Below are 18,688 nucleotides of genomic sequence, written 5' to 3'. Positions count from 1 at the left end.
GAACATAAACAGTGCAAGTTCATCTACTCAAACATAAAGGTTCTTAGTCTTTGGCATTTTAGATTATGTCTGTCTTTTGTATTTATTTTATTTTTTTATTATCAATTATTGTGCAATGTGCAGCATATGTACTGTAACTTACTGTAAGTTGCTTTTTTTTTGTATTTTATTTTCTGTGCCAATTTGTGTGGGTTTCCATTTATTTAAGTACTTATGTTACACAACTGGATTGTACTACTTTTTTATTCATTAACCACTTGTCAACCGCCCGCCTTTAAAAGATGGCAGGAGGAAGACTCTGTTATTCTGGGCGGACGTCATATGAATCTGCGCCTTTAAAAGCCACTAGGGGGGTAATGCACGCCCCCCCGTGTCACTGGGGACCCGATGCGCTTGCCCAACCCGCGATTGCCCAGTAACTGAGCAGGACAGTGGATCTGTGTGTGTAAACACACAGATCCACGTCCTGTCAGGGAGAGGGGACCAATGGTGTGTCCCTTGTACATAGGGACAACCATCGGTCATCTCCCCCAGTCACTCCCCTCCCCCACAGTAAGAATCACTCCCTAGGGAATACATTAACCCCTTAATCGCCCCCTAGTGTTAACCTCTTCCCTGCCAGTCACATTTATACAGTAATCAATGCATTTTTATAGCAGGGATCGCTGTATAAATGTGAAAGGTCCCAAAAATGTGTCAAAAGTGTCCGATGTGTCCGCTGCAATATCGCAGTCACGATAAAAATCGCTGATCGCCGCCATTACTAGTAAAAAAATAATAAAAATGCTATAAATCTATCCCCTATTTTGTAGACCCTATAACTTTTACGCAAACCAATCAATATACGCTTATTGCGATTTTTATTACCAAAAATATGTATAATACGTATCGGCCTAAACTGAGGAAAAAATTTGTTTTAAAAAATAAATTAAAAAAATTGATATTTATTATAGCAAAAATAAAAAAAGTGTTTTTTTTTTTTTTTCAAACTTGTCCCTATTCTTTTGTTTATAGCGCAAGTAATAAAAACTGCAGAGGTGATCAAATACCACCAAAAGAAAGCCCTATTTGTGGGGAAATTAAAAAAAAAATTTATTTGGGTACAGGGTTGCATGACCGCGCAGTTGTCATTCAAATTGTGACAGCGCTGAAAGCTGAAAATTGGTCTGGGCAGGAAGGGGGTTAAGGTGCCCTGTAGGCAAGTAGTTAAATTCATGATAATAAAAAAGTTGAATATGAATAGCGAATATAAAACACAATTTTATATATCAAATAAATGTTGTTTTAAAAAAAAAAAGTCATTTTTGGTTTCGGTTTTCTGCCTAGTGTATCCTTCATGTTCGGTACCAAAATTTCCATTCGGTGCACCCCTAGTTTTCATCCATCTGATCACACAATCCCTCTGTTCTTATTCTATTTTATTTCATATGGGGAGATTTGCAGCGCATTGCCGTTGAAGTTGTTCTTTATTTTTATTTTATTTTTTATCTAAGGCTCCTCTATACTCAATGTATACGAGGATGAGCGCGCCTTATCACACTGCTGCTTAAGACAAGGCTTGGGCCATGCTGTGTCACATGTACGCTGTCATCAAATCATAATGTGACTTGAAAGCGAGGCGTGGCAAGCACGCTGATGCTACAATGCGGCTCAAAAATGAGGCTGGGTCCACACTGTCATCTGTTTGCCCTCATCAAATCATCATGAGATTTGAAAATGAGGAGTGGAACACACACCAGCGCCATATTGGAACACCTACGACTGAAACATCCAGGAGTCCCCAGTTGTTACTACTTTGACTTAGTATGTCCATGGCTATATGGCCATATGGTAACTAAATCTCCATATTTTCTAAATATGTTCAGGTATTTTAAATAGCCTTTCAGGAGGCAAATGTCATTCTTGTATGTGTGCAATGTAATTTTTTTTTTGTCAGTTGCAATTTGACACAATTCCTCATTGGTGAGGAGGTCTATATATACGGTAGTTATACACAAGCCTCACACCCCAGATAATGTCTAATCTGACTAAATGCACCCGGTGACGCTCCTGAAGTTACTGCATACTGTTTTTATAACTGAAGGATACCAGCATTTTATGGAATTTTTTGATTGTCTACTCCATGTCTTTACAATAAACCCACTATACAGTGATACACTATGTGCGTTTTTTGTTTTTTATACTCATACTCCTATGCTGTACAGTATATGAGGCGACCAAGTCTGGTAAGCATGCTAACCCTATCTTTTATTTATACATGAGATCCATATCACTGGGAGAAGTGTGAGACTTTTTCCATACACAGGATTTATTTTCATGTTGCGCATTTTTGTTTATTCAAGAACCATTTTAAAACTTTTTGATTTATTCATCTCTGGAACATTCACTTTGAGCTTTAATTTGATCATACACACACACACACACACACATCATATATTATTTTCATTTAGTTCTAGTATATTCCCTTTTAATTCCATTTTTTTTTTGTCACTATTTGGAGCGCCACATTGTTTTAAAGCCTACAAGGCTTACCTATAGGTACTGTAAATATCTCATGAACATGCATTTAGGAGATATTTACTGTATATGCAGCTGATTAAGTCATTGGCGCATGCGCTCTGAAGGAACAGCCACCTGTGCTGTTTCTACAGAAGCCTTTGTCGTGACCAGCTGCTCCTGCGAGCATGTGCGGGAGTGACGTCAAGCGACTTCCGGCCAGTCATACAGCCGGAGCCCATGGACCCGGAGGGAAGACAGGGTAAGATTGATGCGGCCTCAAGTGGGGACGACGAGGGCTTCATTTGCAGGCAAGTTTAACCACTTAAGGACCGCCTCCTGCACATATACGTCGGCAGAATGGCACGGCTGGGCACAGGCACGTCCTGTGCTAGTACCCAGCCGTGGGGCGCGCGCCCTGGTCCGAAGCTCCGGGGCCGCGGGACCCGCGGACCCGATCGCTGCTGGAGTCCCGTGAACGGTCCCCGGAGCTGAAGAACGGGGAGAGCTGTGTGTAAACACAGATTCCCCATTCTTCACTGTGGCGGCGTCATCGATTGTGTGATCCCTTTTATAGGGGGACACAATCGATGACGTCACACCTACAGCCACACCCCCCTACAGTTGTAAACACACTTGAGGTCACACATAACCCCATCAGCGCCCCCTGTGGTTAAACTCCCAAACTGCAACTGTAATTTTCACAATAAACAATGCATTTTAAATGCATTTTTTGCTGTGAAAATGACAATGGTCCCAAAAATGTGTCAAAATTGTCCGAAGTGTCTGCCATAATGTCGCAGTCACAAAAATAAATAAATAAATAAATAAAATCGCTGATCGCCGCCATTAGTAGTAAAAAAAAAAAAAAATGCAATAAAACTATCCCCCATTTTGTAAATGCTATAAATTTTGCGCAAAAACCAACTGATAAACGATTATTGCAATTTTACCAAAAATAGGTAGAAGAATACGTATCGGCCTAAACTGAGGGAAAAAAAAGTTTTTTTATATACTTTTGGGGGATATTTGTTAAAGCAAAAAGTAAAAAATATTGAATTTTTTTCAAAATTGTCGCTCTATTTTTGTTTATAGTGCAAAAAATAAAAACCGCAGAGGTGATCAAATACCACCAAAAGAAAGCTCTATTTGTGGGAGAAAAAAAAAGGACGCCAATTTTGTTTGGGAGCCACGTCGCACGATCGCGCAATTGTCTGTTAAAGCGACGCAGTGCCGAATCGCAAAACCTGGCCGGGTCCTTTAGCTGCATTTTGGTCCGGGTCTTAAGTGGTTAACATAATGTCATTATGTCTTTACTTTTGCAGGTCATAAAAAAAAAAGGGGGGGGGACTTAATGTCCTCTTTAATATCTTCAGAATGGTGTATGTTTAGGAGACAGTTACTGCACCTACAGGTAAGCCCTATTATAGGTTTGTTTGTAGGTATAAACAAACTGGACTTTACCACTCCAACCTCCTTCCGCATGCCGTATAGACAAATGACTGGTGACAGGATGCTCTTTCCAGGCCAATATTGTAGGAGATCATCCAGTCTCGCTGCGGGGGTGCACAGCCGGCGATCACAGGCACGCTGTGTCCCTGTGATGGGGCTCTTTACCAGTGTGATTAGCTGTGTCAAATCACATGTAAATAAGGAGATGCCATTTATCGGCTCTCCTCGCCTCATACCGACAGCCAATTAGCAACATCTCCACAGAGAAATGTATAGGTAATCAGGAAAATGATAATCAGAGCAGCCACTCTGTGGCCATCAGAGCAGCCACTCTGTGGCCATCAGAGCAGCCACTCTGTGGCCATCAGAGCAGCCACTCTGTGGCCATCAGAGCAGCCACTCTGTGGCCATCAGAGCAGCCACTCTGTGGCCATCAGAGCAGCCACTCTGTGGCCATCAGAGCAGCCACTCTGTGGCCATCAGAGCAGCCACTCTGTGGCCATCAGTGCAGCCACTCTGTGGCCATCAGTGCAGCCACTCTGTGGCCATCAGTGCAGCCACTCTGTGGCCATCAGTGCAGCCACTCTGTGGCCATCAGTGCAGCCACTCTGTGGCCATCAGTGCAGCCACTCTGTGGCCATCAGTGCAGCCACTCTGTGCTGCCTTTCAGTGCGCCTATTAATGCCACCTAGTGCCCATCAGTGCCGCCCCATCAGCGCACATCAGTGAAGGAGAAAATTTACTTAATTACCAAATTTTCTGCCAAACTAAGAAAACTACTTATTTAAAAAATAAAAATAAAAATTAGGTCTTTCTTTTTTTAGCAAAAAGAAAAAACACAACAGCAGTGATTAAATACCACTAAAAGAAAGCAAGAAAAAAAAGGGGAAAATTAATGCAGGACTTAAAATTAAGCCTCTCCGTTAGTACGGATAAATAAAAATATTTGATCATAACTATGAAGGATTTATTAACCCAATCCCCACAGCCATAATGTCACAGAGTTTCATGGTGTTTAAAACCAGTCATCAGGAGTAGGATGCTATAGGGTAAATGAATATAAAAGTAAGTAAATGGGCAAACATCAAATATAATATGCTCTCCATCTAAGGGACAAGAGGCGCAGTCCAGCAATAGATACTTTACCTATAGAGGTATCTCATAGGTGTAACTCTGCGGCTCCTAGGATGGAGTGGGGATGGTTTGGAATTATTTCTATCTTCGGGGGTTGAGGCCGGAGACTCCCCTGCCATTGGCTCCAGCTACACAGTACCCCTAGAGAGGTAGGGTGGACTGGGTTGGAGACCACAGGGCCCGACAGCCGGGAGTGGAACCAGGTGGCTACAGCTTGACCTCAGGGTTGGAGGTATGTGTCCCTGGGATATGATAGTGCAGCTGTGAGTAGATAAGGTGAAGAAAATGAGTAACATCCAATGTAGCAAAATGTTGGAGATCAAAATGAAAAATCAAGCTGGTCACACAAGTGAGGAGGAAGGAAGAGGGGAAAGGGGGGGGGGGTGAAAGGAGGGGTGCCTGTATAGGCTCCTGTGGTGTGTTCTGTAAATGAACAGTGTGTGAAATAGGAGAGTGTGTGTGTGTTTAGATGTGGTTAATTGATATGCACACATCCGGCAATGAAGTGTCAGTGTGCTAGCCCTGCAAGCACAAAAATATAAATAGAAACCTAAATGTGTATGTGTTTGTAATTGTGAGTGAATGTGTGTACGTGCCAAGTGTCAGCATTGTGAGTGTATAAAGTATCATATAGAGCATAAACGTGTATGAGGAACTATGTGCATGAGTGTGAGTGTATGTGATCCCAGTGAGTTCCCTTTGTACCTGGAGTGTCTGGGGGAAGACATACAAGTCACCCATCAGGATGAAATCAGACATGGGCAGCCACCGGACTGTCCCGGATGAAGTACCCTCAACTATGGGCGGGACCCCGCCAGCGTCATTGCATGAAGTCAAGTTGCAGCCACCTGGTTTCACTCCCGGCTGTCGGGCCCTATGGTCTCCGATCCAGTCCACCCTACCTCTCTAGAGGGACTGTGGAGCTGGAGCCAACCGGAGGGGGTCTCCCGCCTCAACCCCGGATGAGAGAAATAATTCCAACCATACCCACTCCATCCTAGGAGCCGCAGAGTTACACCTATGAGATACCTCCATAGGTAAAGTATGCATTTGCAAGACTGTGCCTCTTGTCCCTTAGATGGAGAGCATATTATATTAGATGTTTGCAGGGCTTTTTTTCCCTTTGGTGCCTGCTCACCACAATCACTTGTAAACACAGAAGTCTGGTTTCTGTGTTTACAAGTGACAGCTCTGCACTCTGTGTGTAACCCCCTGAACTCTGCATTCTGTATGTAATGCAATCCTGGTATTTAATGCCCCTTTAAGACCAGTCTACTGTTTTTGGAATCTGAACGGTGTCGTGGTTGAGTTCCTGCACCTATTTTCTGAGAAAAAAAGCTCTGAATGTTTGCCCATTTACTTACTTTTATATTCATTTACCCTATAGCATCCTACTCCTGATGAATGGTTTAAAACACCATGAAACGCGTTAAGTCCATACTCAAGGGTGCCAAGTTATTATTTACTTACCATCATGGATTTAATATTTGTATTTTATCTTTATATTATGTATTGTTCGTATCTTGTAATCATGTATAATTGATCTATTGGTGTATTATATGTATCATCGCTCTTTGTACTAATCATGTTTATTTAAGATTAAATATTTAATATGTTATTATGTTTAATTATGGTTTCCTTATAAACCCCATGCATTATGTATTTTATATGACGCTCTATATCTATTTTTCTCATTTATCAAATCTTTCAAAATATACTTTTTACCAAATTATATTATGGCTGTGGGGATTGGGTTAATACAGGGCTCGACAAATCCCGGGCGCCAGGTCGCCATGGCGACTAGAAATAGGGTCCTGGCGACTTGGCTTGGAAGGGGGGCAAAAAAAAAAAATGTGAGCTGGCGCCATCTGGTGGTGGCCGTTGGTATTACAAGTTAAGCATTACAAGTTAAACAGCAATTCTAATGTTATTTTTCACTGCCATCTTCTTCCCTCTAATTAGAACCCCCAAACATTATATATATATTTTATCCTAACACCCTAGAGAATAAAATGGCGATTGTTGCAATACTTTCTGTCACGCCGTATTTGCGCAGCGGTCTTACAAGCGCACTTTTTTTGTGAAAAAAATTACACTTTTTTTAATTAAAAAAATAGGACAACAGTAAAGTTATCCCCATTTTTTTTTATATTATGAAAGATAATGTTACGCCGAGTAAATTCATACCCAACATGCCACGCTTCAAAATTGCGTCCGCTCGTGGAATGCCGACAAACTTTTACCCTTTAAAATCTTCATAGGCGACGTTTAAAAAAATCTACAGGTTGCATGTTTTGAGTTACAGAGGAGGTCTAGGGCTAGAATTATTGCTCTCGCTCTACCAATCGCGGCGATACCTCGCGTGTGGTTTGAACACTGTTTACATATGCGGGCGCTGCTCACGTATGTGTTCGCTTCTGCGCGCAAGCTCGTTGGGACAGGGCGCGTTTTCTGGCTCCTAACTTTTTTACCTGGCTCCTAGATTCCGAGCAAATTTGTCAATCCCTGGGTTAATACATCCTTCATAGTTATGATCAAATAGTTATATTTATCCGTAATAACAGAGAGGCTTCATTTAAAGTCATGCATTCTTTTTCCCTTTCTTGCTTTCGCATATCTCTAGGGATGGAAGCCTGCCGGTGTCATGGTTGGGTGTTAAAAGGTCACGTTCTGTTTTTTTTTAGCATACTTCATACCAGGTGGCAGACACCCACTTTTTCCAGTGACTGACCATGCCCAACACAGCTAACTTATTACACCTATACAGTTTTTGTTATTTATATGATTTCTTTGTGGCATCCACCTTTAAAAGTATTCCAAATAGAATTTCTAATAAGACATATTAAGTTCATCCAATAACTCAATTTAATCTACTTCTGCCCATCTACACTGGGCATTTATACCATTGTACTCATGTTACTTTCTGCAATAGTTGGATGCACTTTAGATTTACTTTACAGCCCAAGGACGATGGTTTTGGTGCTTTTCTTTTTCACGTTCCGGGGTTGCGAGGTGCCCAGTCCCTTCTCCCCTCCCACATCCTCCAGGTGGTGGGGGCGGGGATCGACCTCTGCACCTCGTTGCCATGCTAGCACGCCCCCACATGCGGCTACCACACTATACCACGATGGCCGTTTGTGCCATAACATCCAACGCTGCGGTAGAGATGGATGGCCCCCCGCATTCCAAGAGGGGGCCCTCCAACTTCTCACGCCGTGCATCTATGCATGGCACTGGTGGGGTCCCGCCCAGAGTTGAGGGTACTTCAGCCAGGACAGACCGGTGGTTGCCCATGTATGTCTCCCCCAGACACTCCAGGTACGAAGGGAACTCACTGGGATCACATACACTTACGAACATAGTTCCTCATACACGTTTATGCTCTATATCACACTTTACACACTCGCAATGCTGACACTTGGCACATACACATATTCACTCACAATTACAAACACATACATACACATTTAGGTTTCTATTTATATTTTTGTGCTTGCAGGGCTAGCACACGGACACTTCATTGCCGGATGTGTGCATATCAATTCACCACATCTAAAACACACACACACCCTCCTATTTCACACACCTGTTCATTTACAGAACACACCACAGGCGCCTAACAGGCACCCCTCCTTTCCCCTTCTCTCCCCCTCCCTTTTTTTTTTCCTCTTCCTCCCCCCTCACTTGTGTGACCAGCTTGATTTTTCATTTTGATCTCCAACTTTTTGTTGCAATGGATGTTATTCATTCTTCTCACAGCTGCACTATCATATCCCAGGGACACATACCTCCAACCCTGAAGTCAAGTTGCAGCCACATGGTTTCACTCCCAGCTGTCGGGCCCTATGGTCTCCGACCCAGTCCACCCTACTTCTCTAGGGGGACTGTGTAGCTGGAGCCAACGGGAGGGGGTCTCTCGCCTCAACCCAGTACGAGAAAAATAATTCCGAACCATCCCCACTCCATCCTAGGAGCTGTAGAGTTACACCTATGAGATACCTCCATAGGTAAAGTATCCATTGCTGGACTGTGCCTCTTGTCAGCTTAGAAGGAGAGCATATTATATTAGATGTTTGCCCATTTACTTACTTTTATATTTTATTTACCCTATAGCATCCTACTCCTGATGAATGGTTTTAAACACAATGAAACGCGTCAAGTCCATACTCAAGGATGCCAAGTTATTGTTTACTTACCATCATGGATTTCTTAATATTTGTATTTTATCTTTATCTTTATATTATGTATTGTTTGTATCTTTTATAACAATCACATATAATACACCAATAGATCAATTATACATCATCGCTCTTTGTACTAATCATGTTTATTCAAGATTAAATATTTAACATGTTATTAATTATGGGTTTCTTTATAAACCCCATGCATTATGTATTTTTATATGATGCACTATATATTTTTCTCATTTAACAAATCTTTCAAAATATAAAATTAACGAATTCTATTATGGCTGTGGAGATTATCCACCAGGGATTAAGTTAATATATCCTTCATAGTTATGATTAAACAGTTATATTTATCTGTAATAACAGAGAGGCTTCATTTAAAGTCCCGCATTCTTTTTCCCTTTTTTCTTGCTTTCGCACATCTCTAGGGATGGAAGTCTGCCTCTGTCGTGGTTGGGTGTTGAAAGGTCACTTTCTGTTTGTTTTAGCATACCACTAAAAGAAAGCCCTATATTTGTGGGAAGAAAATGCTAATAAATGAATTTGGGTACAGCGCGACATGAAACTGTCAAAGTGTGACAGCACTGAAAGCTGAAAATTGGCCTGAAAGGGGGCGTGAAAGTGCCCAGTATTAAGGTAGTTAAAGCCTGGTACAAGTAAATCCAAAAAAGGCAACGCTGCTCCAGGTGATTGTAATCCAATGGATCAAATGGGCTGGGTGCTGGCCCTTCTTAAAAACCATGACGAAGCACAAGTTAGGTGTGAAATGGTACACGTCTGTGTCCTTTGTTTTGGTGGCAGTGATGAGGACATGAATAAATCATTATTGGATTTATGGTGGTGTTCAGCCGTATCTTTTTCCTTTAAGCCACTTTTTTCATTCAACCCAGCAGGCCAAAAACGAATAAAAAAAAATTGAAGAGCTTGGGAGGTGCCGCTGTACCAACGATCGGACGTTGGTACAATGATCTCAACAGCTGAGCTATGGGAGGTGCCGCTGTACTAACGATCGGATGTTGGTACAATGATCTCTCCTGCTGAGTTTTGTGTTCTGACAGGGTGATGGCCCCGCTGCCAGAACACATCGGTTAATGGCTGAGAGCGCTGACTGGATGCCGATTGGCAGACTTTTCTGTCACACCCCTGCGACAGAAGCTGGCTGAATTTTCTCCAAACAGCTGTTGCACACACGGGCCGAATGATGTCCGGTATTTATTGAACCAGACAATTACATCTGACATTTGCCTCATCTGTACTAGGCTTAAAGGCTCTCTTTACCCTTGCAGATTCAACCCTACAATCAAGTATTGCTGCAATCTCTATTTGTCAAACTGCAGCTAATTGGACTAGGGCAACGGACACTCAACATGATCCTGTCTTACGGGACTGAACAGCAAAAACTTTTCTGTGTTGATGCCCTAGGACAAGGTCATACACAAAATTTCCAAAATGGCTTCTGCACAGAATTTGATGTCAGAAAGCCTAGTCAGATGAAGCCGACAGTAAAAATAGCCTCACTACCATGCCCTTTGAAGAGGGGCATCTTTGGTAAAGCACTTGACGTATAGTAGTGAATAAGTGCAGCGCAAAAATAAAAATAAAGTATAATAAACAATGATGAATGAAAAGTAAATGAAAAAATAATAAATTAGCCAGTGAAATTAAATGTCCATGTGTCCAAACAATCCTTAAATAAGTGTGAATCACACACTAAAATCCAACAGGAGTGAGAGTGAAGAGGAAACACCACTAAGGAAATCCACCACCGCAGATAAGATGGACTCTCACCTCATTGCTTCGACCCAAAAGAGTCACAAAGCATATCAGCAAACCCTCAGTCAGATCCAGCCTCCAAACGGAACCACCATACCACAGGGATATCAGCAGGCCACCATGTATAAAAGACACACAAAAGAAATCTAGTGCTCTCTGTATATACTAGTTTTAATGAAGGAAAGATAAAAGTAAGGGCACTCACATTTAAAAACACTCGTAGCGCCGAGTGTATGCTGTAACAGTAATAATCTCAGCAACGATGATCGGGGTGACGTCTTGCGTAGCTCCTCCCCTTACGTACGCGTTACGTCCCGGGGGCGGGACTTCATCAGCGTCAGGTGGAGCGAGTACACTCGACGTCCCCAATGGCCAAATATATATAGTTTTCCTGTGCGCCCAGCAGCCAATCAGAGCCCTCGTCGATGCGGCCAATCAGAGAATCACAAGACAATGACATCCGGGTCATGACACTCGTGGATGCGGCCGATAGTAAATTTACAATTTACTATTGGCCGCATCCACGAGTGTCATGACCCGGATGTCATTGTCTTGTGATTCTCTGACTATTGGCCGCATCCACGAGTGTCATGACCCGGATGTCATTGTCTTGTGATTCTCTGATTGGCCGCATCGACGAGGGCTCTGATTGGCTGCTGGGCGCACAGGAAAACTATATATATTTGGCCATTGGGGACGTCGAGTGTACTCGCTCCACCTGACGCTGATGAAGTCCCGCCCCCGGGACGTAACGCGTACGTAAGGGGAGGAGCTACGCAAGACGTCACCCCGATCATCGTTGCTGAGATTATTACTGTTACAGCATACACTCGGCGCTACGAGTGTTTTTAAATGTGAGTGCCCTTACTTTTATCTTTCCTTCATTAAAACTAGTTGTACAGAGAGCACTAGATTTCTTTTGTGTGTCTTTTATACATGGTGGCCTGCTGATATCCCTGTGGTAGGGTGGTTCCGTTTGGAGGCTGGATCTGACTGAGGGTTTGCTGATATGCTTTGTGACTCTTTTGGGTCGAAGCAATGAGGTGAGAGTCCATCTTATCTGCGGTGGTGGATTTCCTTAGTGGTGTTTCCTCTTCACTCTCACTCCTGTTGGATTTTAGTGTGTGATTCACACTTATTTAAGGATTGTTTGGACACATGGACATTTAATTTCACTGGCTAATTATTATTTTTTCATTTACTTTTCATTCATCATTGTTTATTATACTTTATTTTTATTTTATTTTTGCGCTGCACTTATTCACTACTATATGCTTTGGGAATTTTTTTAAATTTATCCTCAGTGCTGGCTTGCATACTTGTATTTTAGTTTGATTTTTATATCCCAGCGCTGAATTTTTCACTTTATTGTATAAAGCACTTGACGTGACAGGAAGAAAATTTACAGACACAGCCTTCTTTATTCAGAACCATAGGGTTATATCGCCCCCTACAGGAGGAGGACACTAGGCAGACAAAAAAGACTTGGCTACGCCCATGGGCAGTTCTAGATGATATATAACCCCCTCTCTGCTACAGGCCTTCAGTTATGTAACAAGCAGTATCAGAAGTATTAAAACTCCATAGAAGGGGGGGGGCTGTGTGTCAATGAACTCTAAGAAACTGATTTTACGGTAAGTAAAAAATCCTATTTTCTCTTGCGTTCATTGACAGACACCGCCTTCTTTATTCAGAATCACAGCGATGTCCCAAAGCAAAAGGCCAACCAAACAACCTGGAGCTCAGTGAAAACAACCAAGAGCCCACCTGACCAGCAAAAAAAAAAACTTCACAAGGGAAAAAACCGTCTAGACCGCAGCCTGCAGAACCTTGCGGCCAAAAGAAGCATCCGCAGATGCCAGCACATCCATTTTGTAAAATTTTGTGAAAGTGTGCACCGACAACCAGGCAGCCGCCTTGCAAACTTGCGTTACTGACGCCTGATGACGGAAGGCACTCAGCGCCCGAGTTGAATGCGCCTTCACAGGGAAGGGAGGAACCTGACCCTTGATAGAATAGAGTCATCGTATGCATGATCCATCTAGAAATGGTCGCCGAAGAAGCAGACAGCCCCCTTCGAAAGGACTCCGTGGCTGCCAAATACACCCTGACTGCCCATACCACATCTAAGGTGTGCAAGGCAAATTCCCTCGGATGTTGCGGCCTGGGACATAGAGAAGGCAACACAATGTCTTCATTTAAACGGAAATCAGAGATAACCTTTGGAAGAAAAGACGGACAAGGACGAAGCACCACCTTGTCCTTGTGAATCACCAGGTAAGGCGTGCGACAAGATAGCGCCGCCAACTCTGACACCCTGCGAGCAGAAGTAATAGCCACCAAGAAGGCCACCTTCTGTTATAGCGTGAGCAGGGGAATTTCTTGAATATCCTCAAACGGAGGCTTCTGTATAACCGAAAGTACAAGATTCAAGTCCCACGGTGGCAAGGAAGAACGCACTGGTGGAACCACATGTCGCACTCCCTGAATGAAGGTATGCACCAGGGAATGTGAAGCCAGGGAGCATTGAAAGAAAACTGCCAAGGCCGACACCTGTCCCTTGACAGTACTCGAGGACAACATTTTTTTCAACACCCCTCTGAAGAAAAGTCAAAATCCGAGCCACCGAAAAGGAACGTGGCTGAAACCCCACCGACTCGCACCACAAAATATACGCTTTCCACGTCCGATAATATACCTTCCTAGAAGAAGACTTTCTAGCTCTGAGCAGCGTTGGAATCACTGACGCAGATAAGCCCCCTATCCTTCAAAACCTGGCTTTCAATAGCCAGGCCGTTAAAGCCAGCGACGGCAAGGCAGGGTGGAAGATCGGCCCTTGGGATAACAGATACTACCTGAGAGGCAGCCCCAAGGAGGCGTCTGCGACCAGACGCACCAGGTCGGCGTGCCAGGACCGACGTGGCTAGTCCAGGGCCACTAGAATGACCGCAATTCCTTCGGCCTCGATCCTGTGCAACAGCTGTGGTAGAAGCTTGAGAGGAGGAAAGGCGTATATTAGACAATCCTGGCCCCACGGATCGACCAGAGCGTCCGCCAGAGTGTCCCGAGACCTGGCCACAAACCTCTGCACCTGCCTGTTGGTTTGGGATGCTATTAGATCTACCTCTGGAGATCCCCAGCGTAGGCATATCAGTTGAAATACCTCCTGATGGAGAGACCACTCCCCTTGGTCCAAAACAAATGAGGTAATCCGCCTGTCAGTTGTCCACCCCCAGAATATGAACGGCGGAGATGGCCGGGACGAAACGTTCTGCTCACTTTAGAATGCCGGCTACTTCCAGGCTGGCTAACACACTCCTCGTTCCTCCCTGGTGGTTGACATAGGCCACCGCCGTGGCATTGTCTGACTGGATCCGTATCGGGAGCCCCTGAAGCCGACCTGTCCAATGATCCAGACAGAGTCTGATCGCCCGGAGTTCCAAGATGTTAATGAGAAGCCTGGAAGTCCTGGGCCAAGGTCAGGCCCAGGACAGACTGGCATCAGTGGTGACCACCGTCCAGTACAGCGGGAGAAAGGATTTCCCCTGCCGAAGAGCCAGGGAATGAAGCCACCAGATCAGGGACCCCTTGGCTCCTTGACTCACTCGAATCTGAATGTCTAGAGACTGAGCACATTTGTCCCATTTGAGCAAGATTTCCCTTTGCAGGGGTCTCATATGAAACTGAGCGAACTGGACCGCCTCGAACGTAGACACCATCAGGCCCAAGTGAGCTGCCGCCTGTAATTTTTGGAGTTTGTCCTGCGGAAGGACCACTCTGGCCTGAGCGGAATTCAGAGTTAGACACAGATAAACCAATTTCCGAACTGGGGTCAACGCAGACGTTTGGTAATTTATCAACCACCCAGAGTCTGAACAGTGATCTCCACGTCACCCCTCAGGGCCGCTAAGGACTCTGCTTGCAGCAGAAGGTTGTCCAGATAGCCCAGAACAGAAATTCCCCACTGGCGCAGCTGTGCCAGAACCTGGGTGAAACACTTTGTTGAAGACCCGAGGAGCGGAGGTGAGACCAAAGCGTAACGCCGCAAACTGATAATACTCCTCTCCCATAGCAAAGTGGAGGAACCGCTGGTACTGTGCACAAATTGGAATGTGCAGGTAGGCATCCTTGATGTCGATAGACCAGTCATAGGTGAGACGAAAAAATTGTGTGCAGAGAAGGAAGGGCCACGCTTGCGACTTGGCTCCTTCCCTTTCTTTGATTGTGGAAGAAAAGTACTCTTTCCCCCCGAGACATTCTTAATGATATCATCCAGAGTGGCCCCAAACAAACGATCGCCTTGAAAAGGCAGATCAGCTAGGGCAGTCCAACACGTCAGCCACAATACCTGAAGCACTACCGCAGGAAAAAAGAAGGCTTAGAAAGAAAGGGAGCTGCATCCAAAGAGGCATCGCAGACAAACTGCAGCCCCTGGACCAGTTGGTTCGCTGATTCCATTAAGTCAGGTGGAAACTGGTGCCCTTCCAGGTCACAGCGCAACAGCTTTGCCCACTGTCAGCGTTTGAGACACCAGAGCAATAGCCAAAATAGCCTAAATGCTGAACCCGCAATAGAGAAGATAGTGCGGCTCAGAGACTCTGCCTTCCTGTCAGCTGGGTCTTTAAAGGCCGGAGAGTCCTCAACCGGAATCATAGTGGTCTTGTTCAACCAGGAAATCGGAGGATCCACCACAGGCAGAGTTGTCCATTTTTTGAGCAGACTCTCCTCAAAGGGATAACGCACAGCGAAACACTTTGGGATCACAAAAAGCATTTCAGACGCTCCCAATCTTTATAGACAAACTTGTCAAAAAAGGAGGGATAGGAGAACACTTTTGCTGCGCAAGGCGGCTTGTGAGTGCCAAAGGGGACCGGCACCTCCACCACAGCCGTGACTGCATCTTCCAACTTTTAAAGTTAAAACAATCAGTGTGTCCACCAGCACCTTCTCGTGCGCAGCCACTGGGGTCGAGGAATCATCCTCACTGTCCGAGAGATCTAGGAACACGACCACAGACCCGACAGGGTGGACCCTGTCCATGGCAGCCGAATCAGTTTCAGGATCTGACGAGACAGATGAAGCAGGGATATCCCAGAATATTCAAGCTCAAACTTACCAACCAATCAGCAACCAACCAAATTCACCTGTCTAACAGTATGCGTTAAAAACCAGGGCTTAATTGCACGCATTTGAGCTTGGATATTCTGTGATATTTTTGTATATACACATGCGCCCTTTCCAGTGCTCCTTACTGTATAGACCAGTCAAAGGTAGGGGCAGTGACATTTGTTTTTTGTATTGATGTCATTGTGGTCAGGCAACGCACTAGCACATTTGCTTCCACGTGCTGGGTGATTAGTGTGCTCCTGCCCCTTTAAGGAGGGCTGGGCCACCTTCCCTTTATCTATCCATCAGCATACATGTGCTTCCACTGAGGAGACTTTAATTTTATAGTTAGGACTGCAGTACACAGGGAGCCTTGAAGGGGCCTGCAGCTTACGCATGTATTTGCAAATGCGCACAACTAAACCCCTGTTTTTAATGCATACTGTTAGACAGGTGAATTTGGTTGGTTGCTAATTGGTTGGCAAGTTTGAGCTTGGATATTCTGTGATATTTTTGTATATACATGCGCCCTTTCCAGTGCTCCTTACTGTATAGACCAGTCATAGGTAGGTGCAGTGACATTTGTTTTTTGTACAAATGAAGCAGGGGAAGGCAGGGGACGCTTCTTGCTAGTCCGCTGCCCAAGAGCCACCTCCACCGGGAAACAAAAGACTCCAGGTCCGCCGTCAGTGCGTCAATGGATGACTGGGATCCAGAGGCAGCCTCTGACAGGGGGTCAGGCAGGGAAACATGCTCCCGAGACTCCATAAGGGAAAAAAGGAGAGCCCCACACCAAGAGTGACCACTACAATGGGACACCCCATACAGCGGTAGTGGTACTGGACCATCAAGACACCACACAGCAGAGAAAGGAGGGATCCCCTAGACTTGCCACTCCACTAGCGTAGCGCTTGCTGCCTTAGATGTCGACCTCTACACACGTGGCGTCCAAACTAGCAGAAAGCACAGGAGTCAGTGCCGGGATTAAAAAGAGGGACTTCCGTCTGCATCCATAGCGTCCTGGGCTACACAGTAATGGCCACGGTTGCCTGCGCCAAAAATCCACCATATCATGGCCACCGAGCTACACAAACATGGCCGCCGACCATAGGAAGTCCTCAGGCACTAGGAAAGAGGACGCCGGCTATGGCAAAATGGCCGCCGGCCATGCTACACGAGACTACCACACATGCAGGAGAACCCTGTAGCCTACCATGATGTGATTGAGAGAAAGAGGATCTGGGCACCGGACCCAGTGCCTCCCTCCTAGTAAGCACAGCACACCCCAAAAGCATTCAACCCCATCCCCCAGGACCCCCCCCCCCCCACAGGCACACTACCCCATATGGAAGGGGGGGAGGGGGGTTTACCCAGGGACCTACAGGGCTAGGAAAAGAGGGTGCAGGGATAGAATGGACTCGTAGGACCAACTAACCCGGGAAGGGGCCTGCGTCCGCCACTAAAAAAAAACTAAGGGGAGAGGGGGACTTTACTCACCATACCAGGACCAAGCGGGCATCGCTCCAGACAGGACCTCCTCGAGACCAAAGTGGGGGGGGGGGGCTGTTAGCCATGAGGGACGCTGCGACTCGAGACCCGGTCGTATGCGTCTTGTCCTCTTGCCAGGACAAGAGATCCCAACAGGGAACTAGGTCCTTACTAGGCAGAAAAAACTGAAGGCCTGTAGCAGAGAGTGGGTATACATCACCTAGAACTGCCCATGGGCGTAGCCAAGTCTTTTGTCTGCCTAGTGTCCTACTCCTGTAGGGGGTGATATAACCATATGGTTCTGAATAAAGAAGGCGGTGTCTGTCAATGAACGAAGGAGAAAAGATCTTTCTACCACAGGAAGAGGCTCTAAACCCTTCCACAGGTTTCTACCACCTCAAATGGTACCACAATGTTTTTCCCAGGCTTTATATTCCAAGTAAATATTCAGACCTTATTTTGGCACAAGAATTGTAACAAAGCACACCAAGTTTGCGACAAAGCCCTCTCCACAATGAAGGGGTTCGCTCACTCTGAGGGATGTGAGGGGGGATGTCCCTTACAGCTTGCATTCCTTTGGGCCATATTCAATCAGTGATTTAAATACCCTTCAACATTCTTACAAATATCCTACCGTAAAATGTACAAACTGCTCAGAACCATCTCTTGTTTTAGGGAGTGGTTGTTGCACTCTGCAACACAGGTTCAAAGGATTTTATTCAAACCGGTTCACAGTACCAAGACTCAGCTATTCATCCTATCCTGGACCTAAAATCTTCAAACAATTGCCTTTGGGGTTACAAGTGTTACATGGAATCTGCAGGGTCAGTTATTGCCTCTCAAACAATTACAAGGTTCTTAAAATTAGGGTAACACACACATTCAAGGCATGCCATGAATAACAGCTGCTTGTGCGCTCAACCTGTCAATCAAATGGCTGGAGTCATAAATGATAACATGTGCAGCACCAAGTGCAAATTAAAAACAGGCCAAGGTGGCAGCTTCCTTGGCTGTAAAGGATAGGACGGTTTAGTTCTGCTTTGATTATGAAT

At 45.0% G+C, this 18,688-nt stretch overlaps 1 protein-coding gene across 8 annotated transcripts in view; it reads right to left on the bottom strand.

The window, feature by feature from the left end:
* UBN2 (ubinuclein 2) overlaps positions 1-18,688 on the bottom strand; it is a 1,075,602-nt gene that overhangs the window by 778,678 nt on the left and 278,236 nt on the right. The window lies entirely within an intron of this gene.

Source organism: Rana temporaria, chromosome 7 (genome assembly GCF_905171775.1).
Source record: "Rana temporaria chromosome 7, aRanTem1.1, whole genome shotgun sequence".
Lineage (NCBI taxonomy): Eukaryota > Metazoa > Chordata > Amphibia > Anura > Ranidae > Rana > Rana temporaria.
Note: the sequence above shows the minus strand (reverse complement) of the source record. Positions and strands in the feature narration are given on the sequence as shown.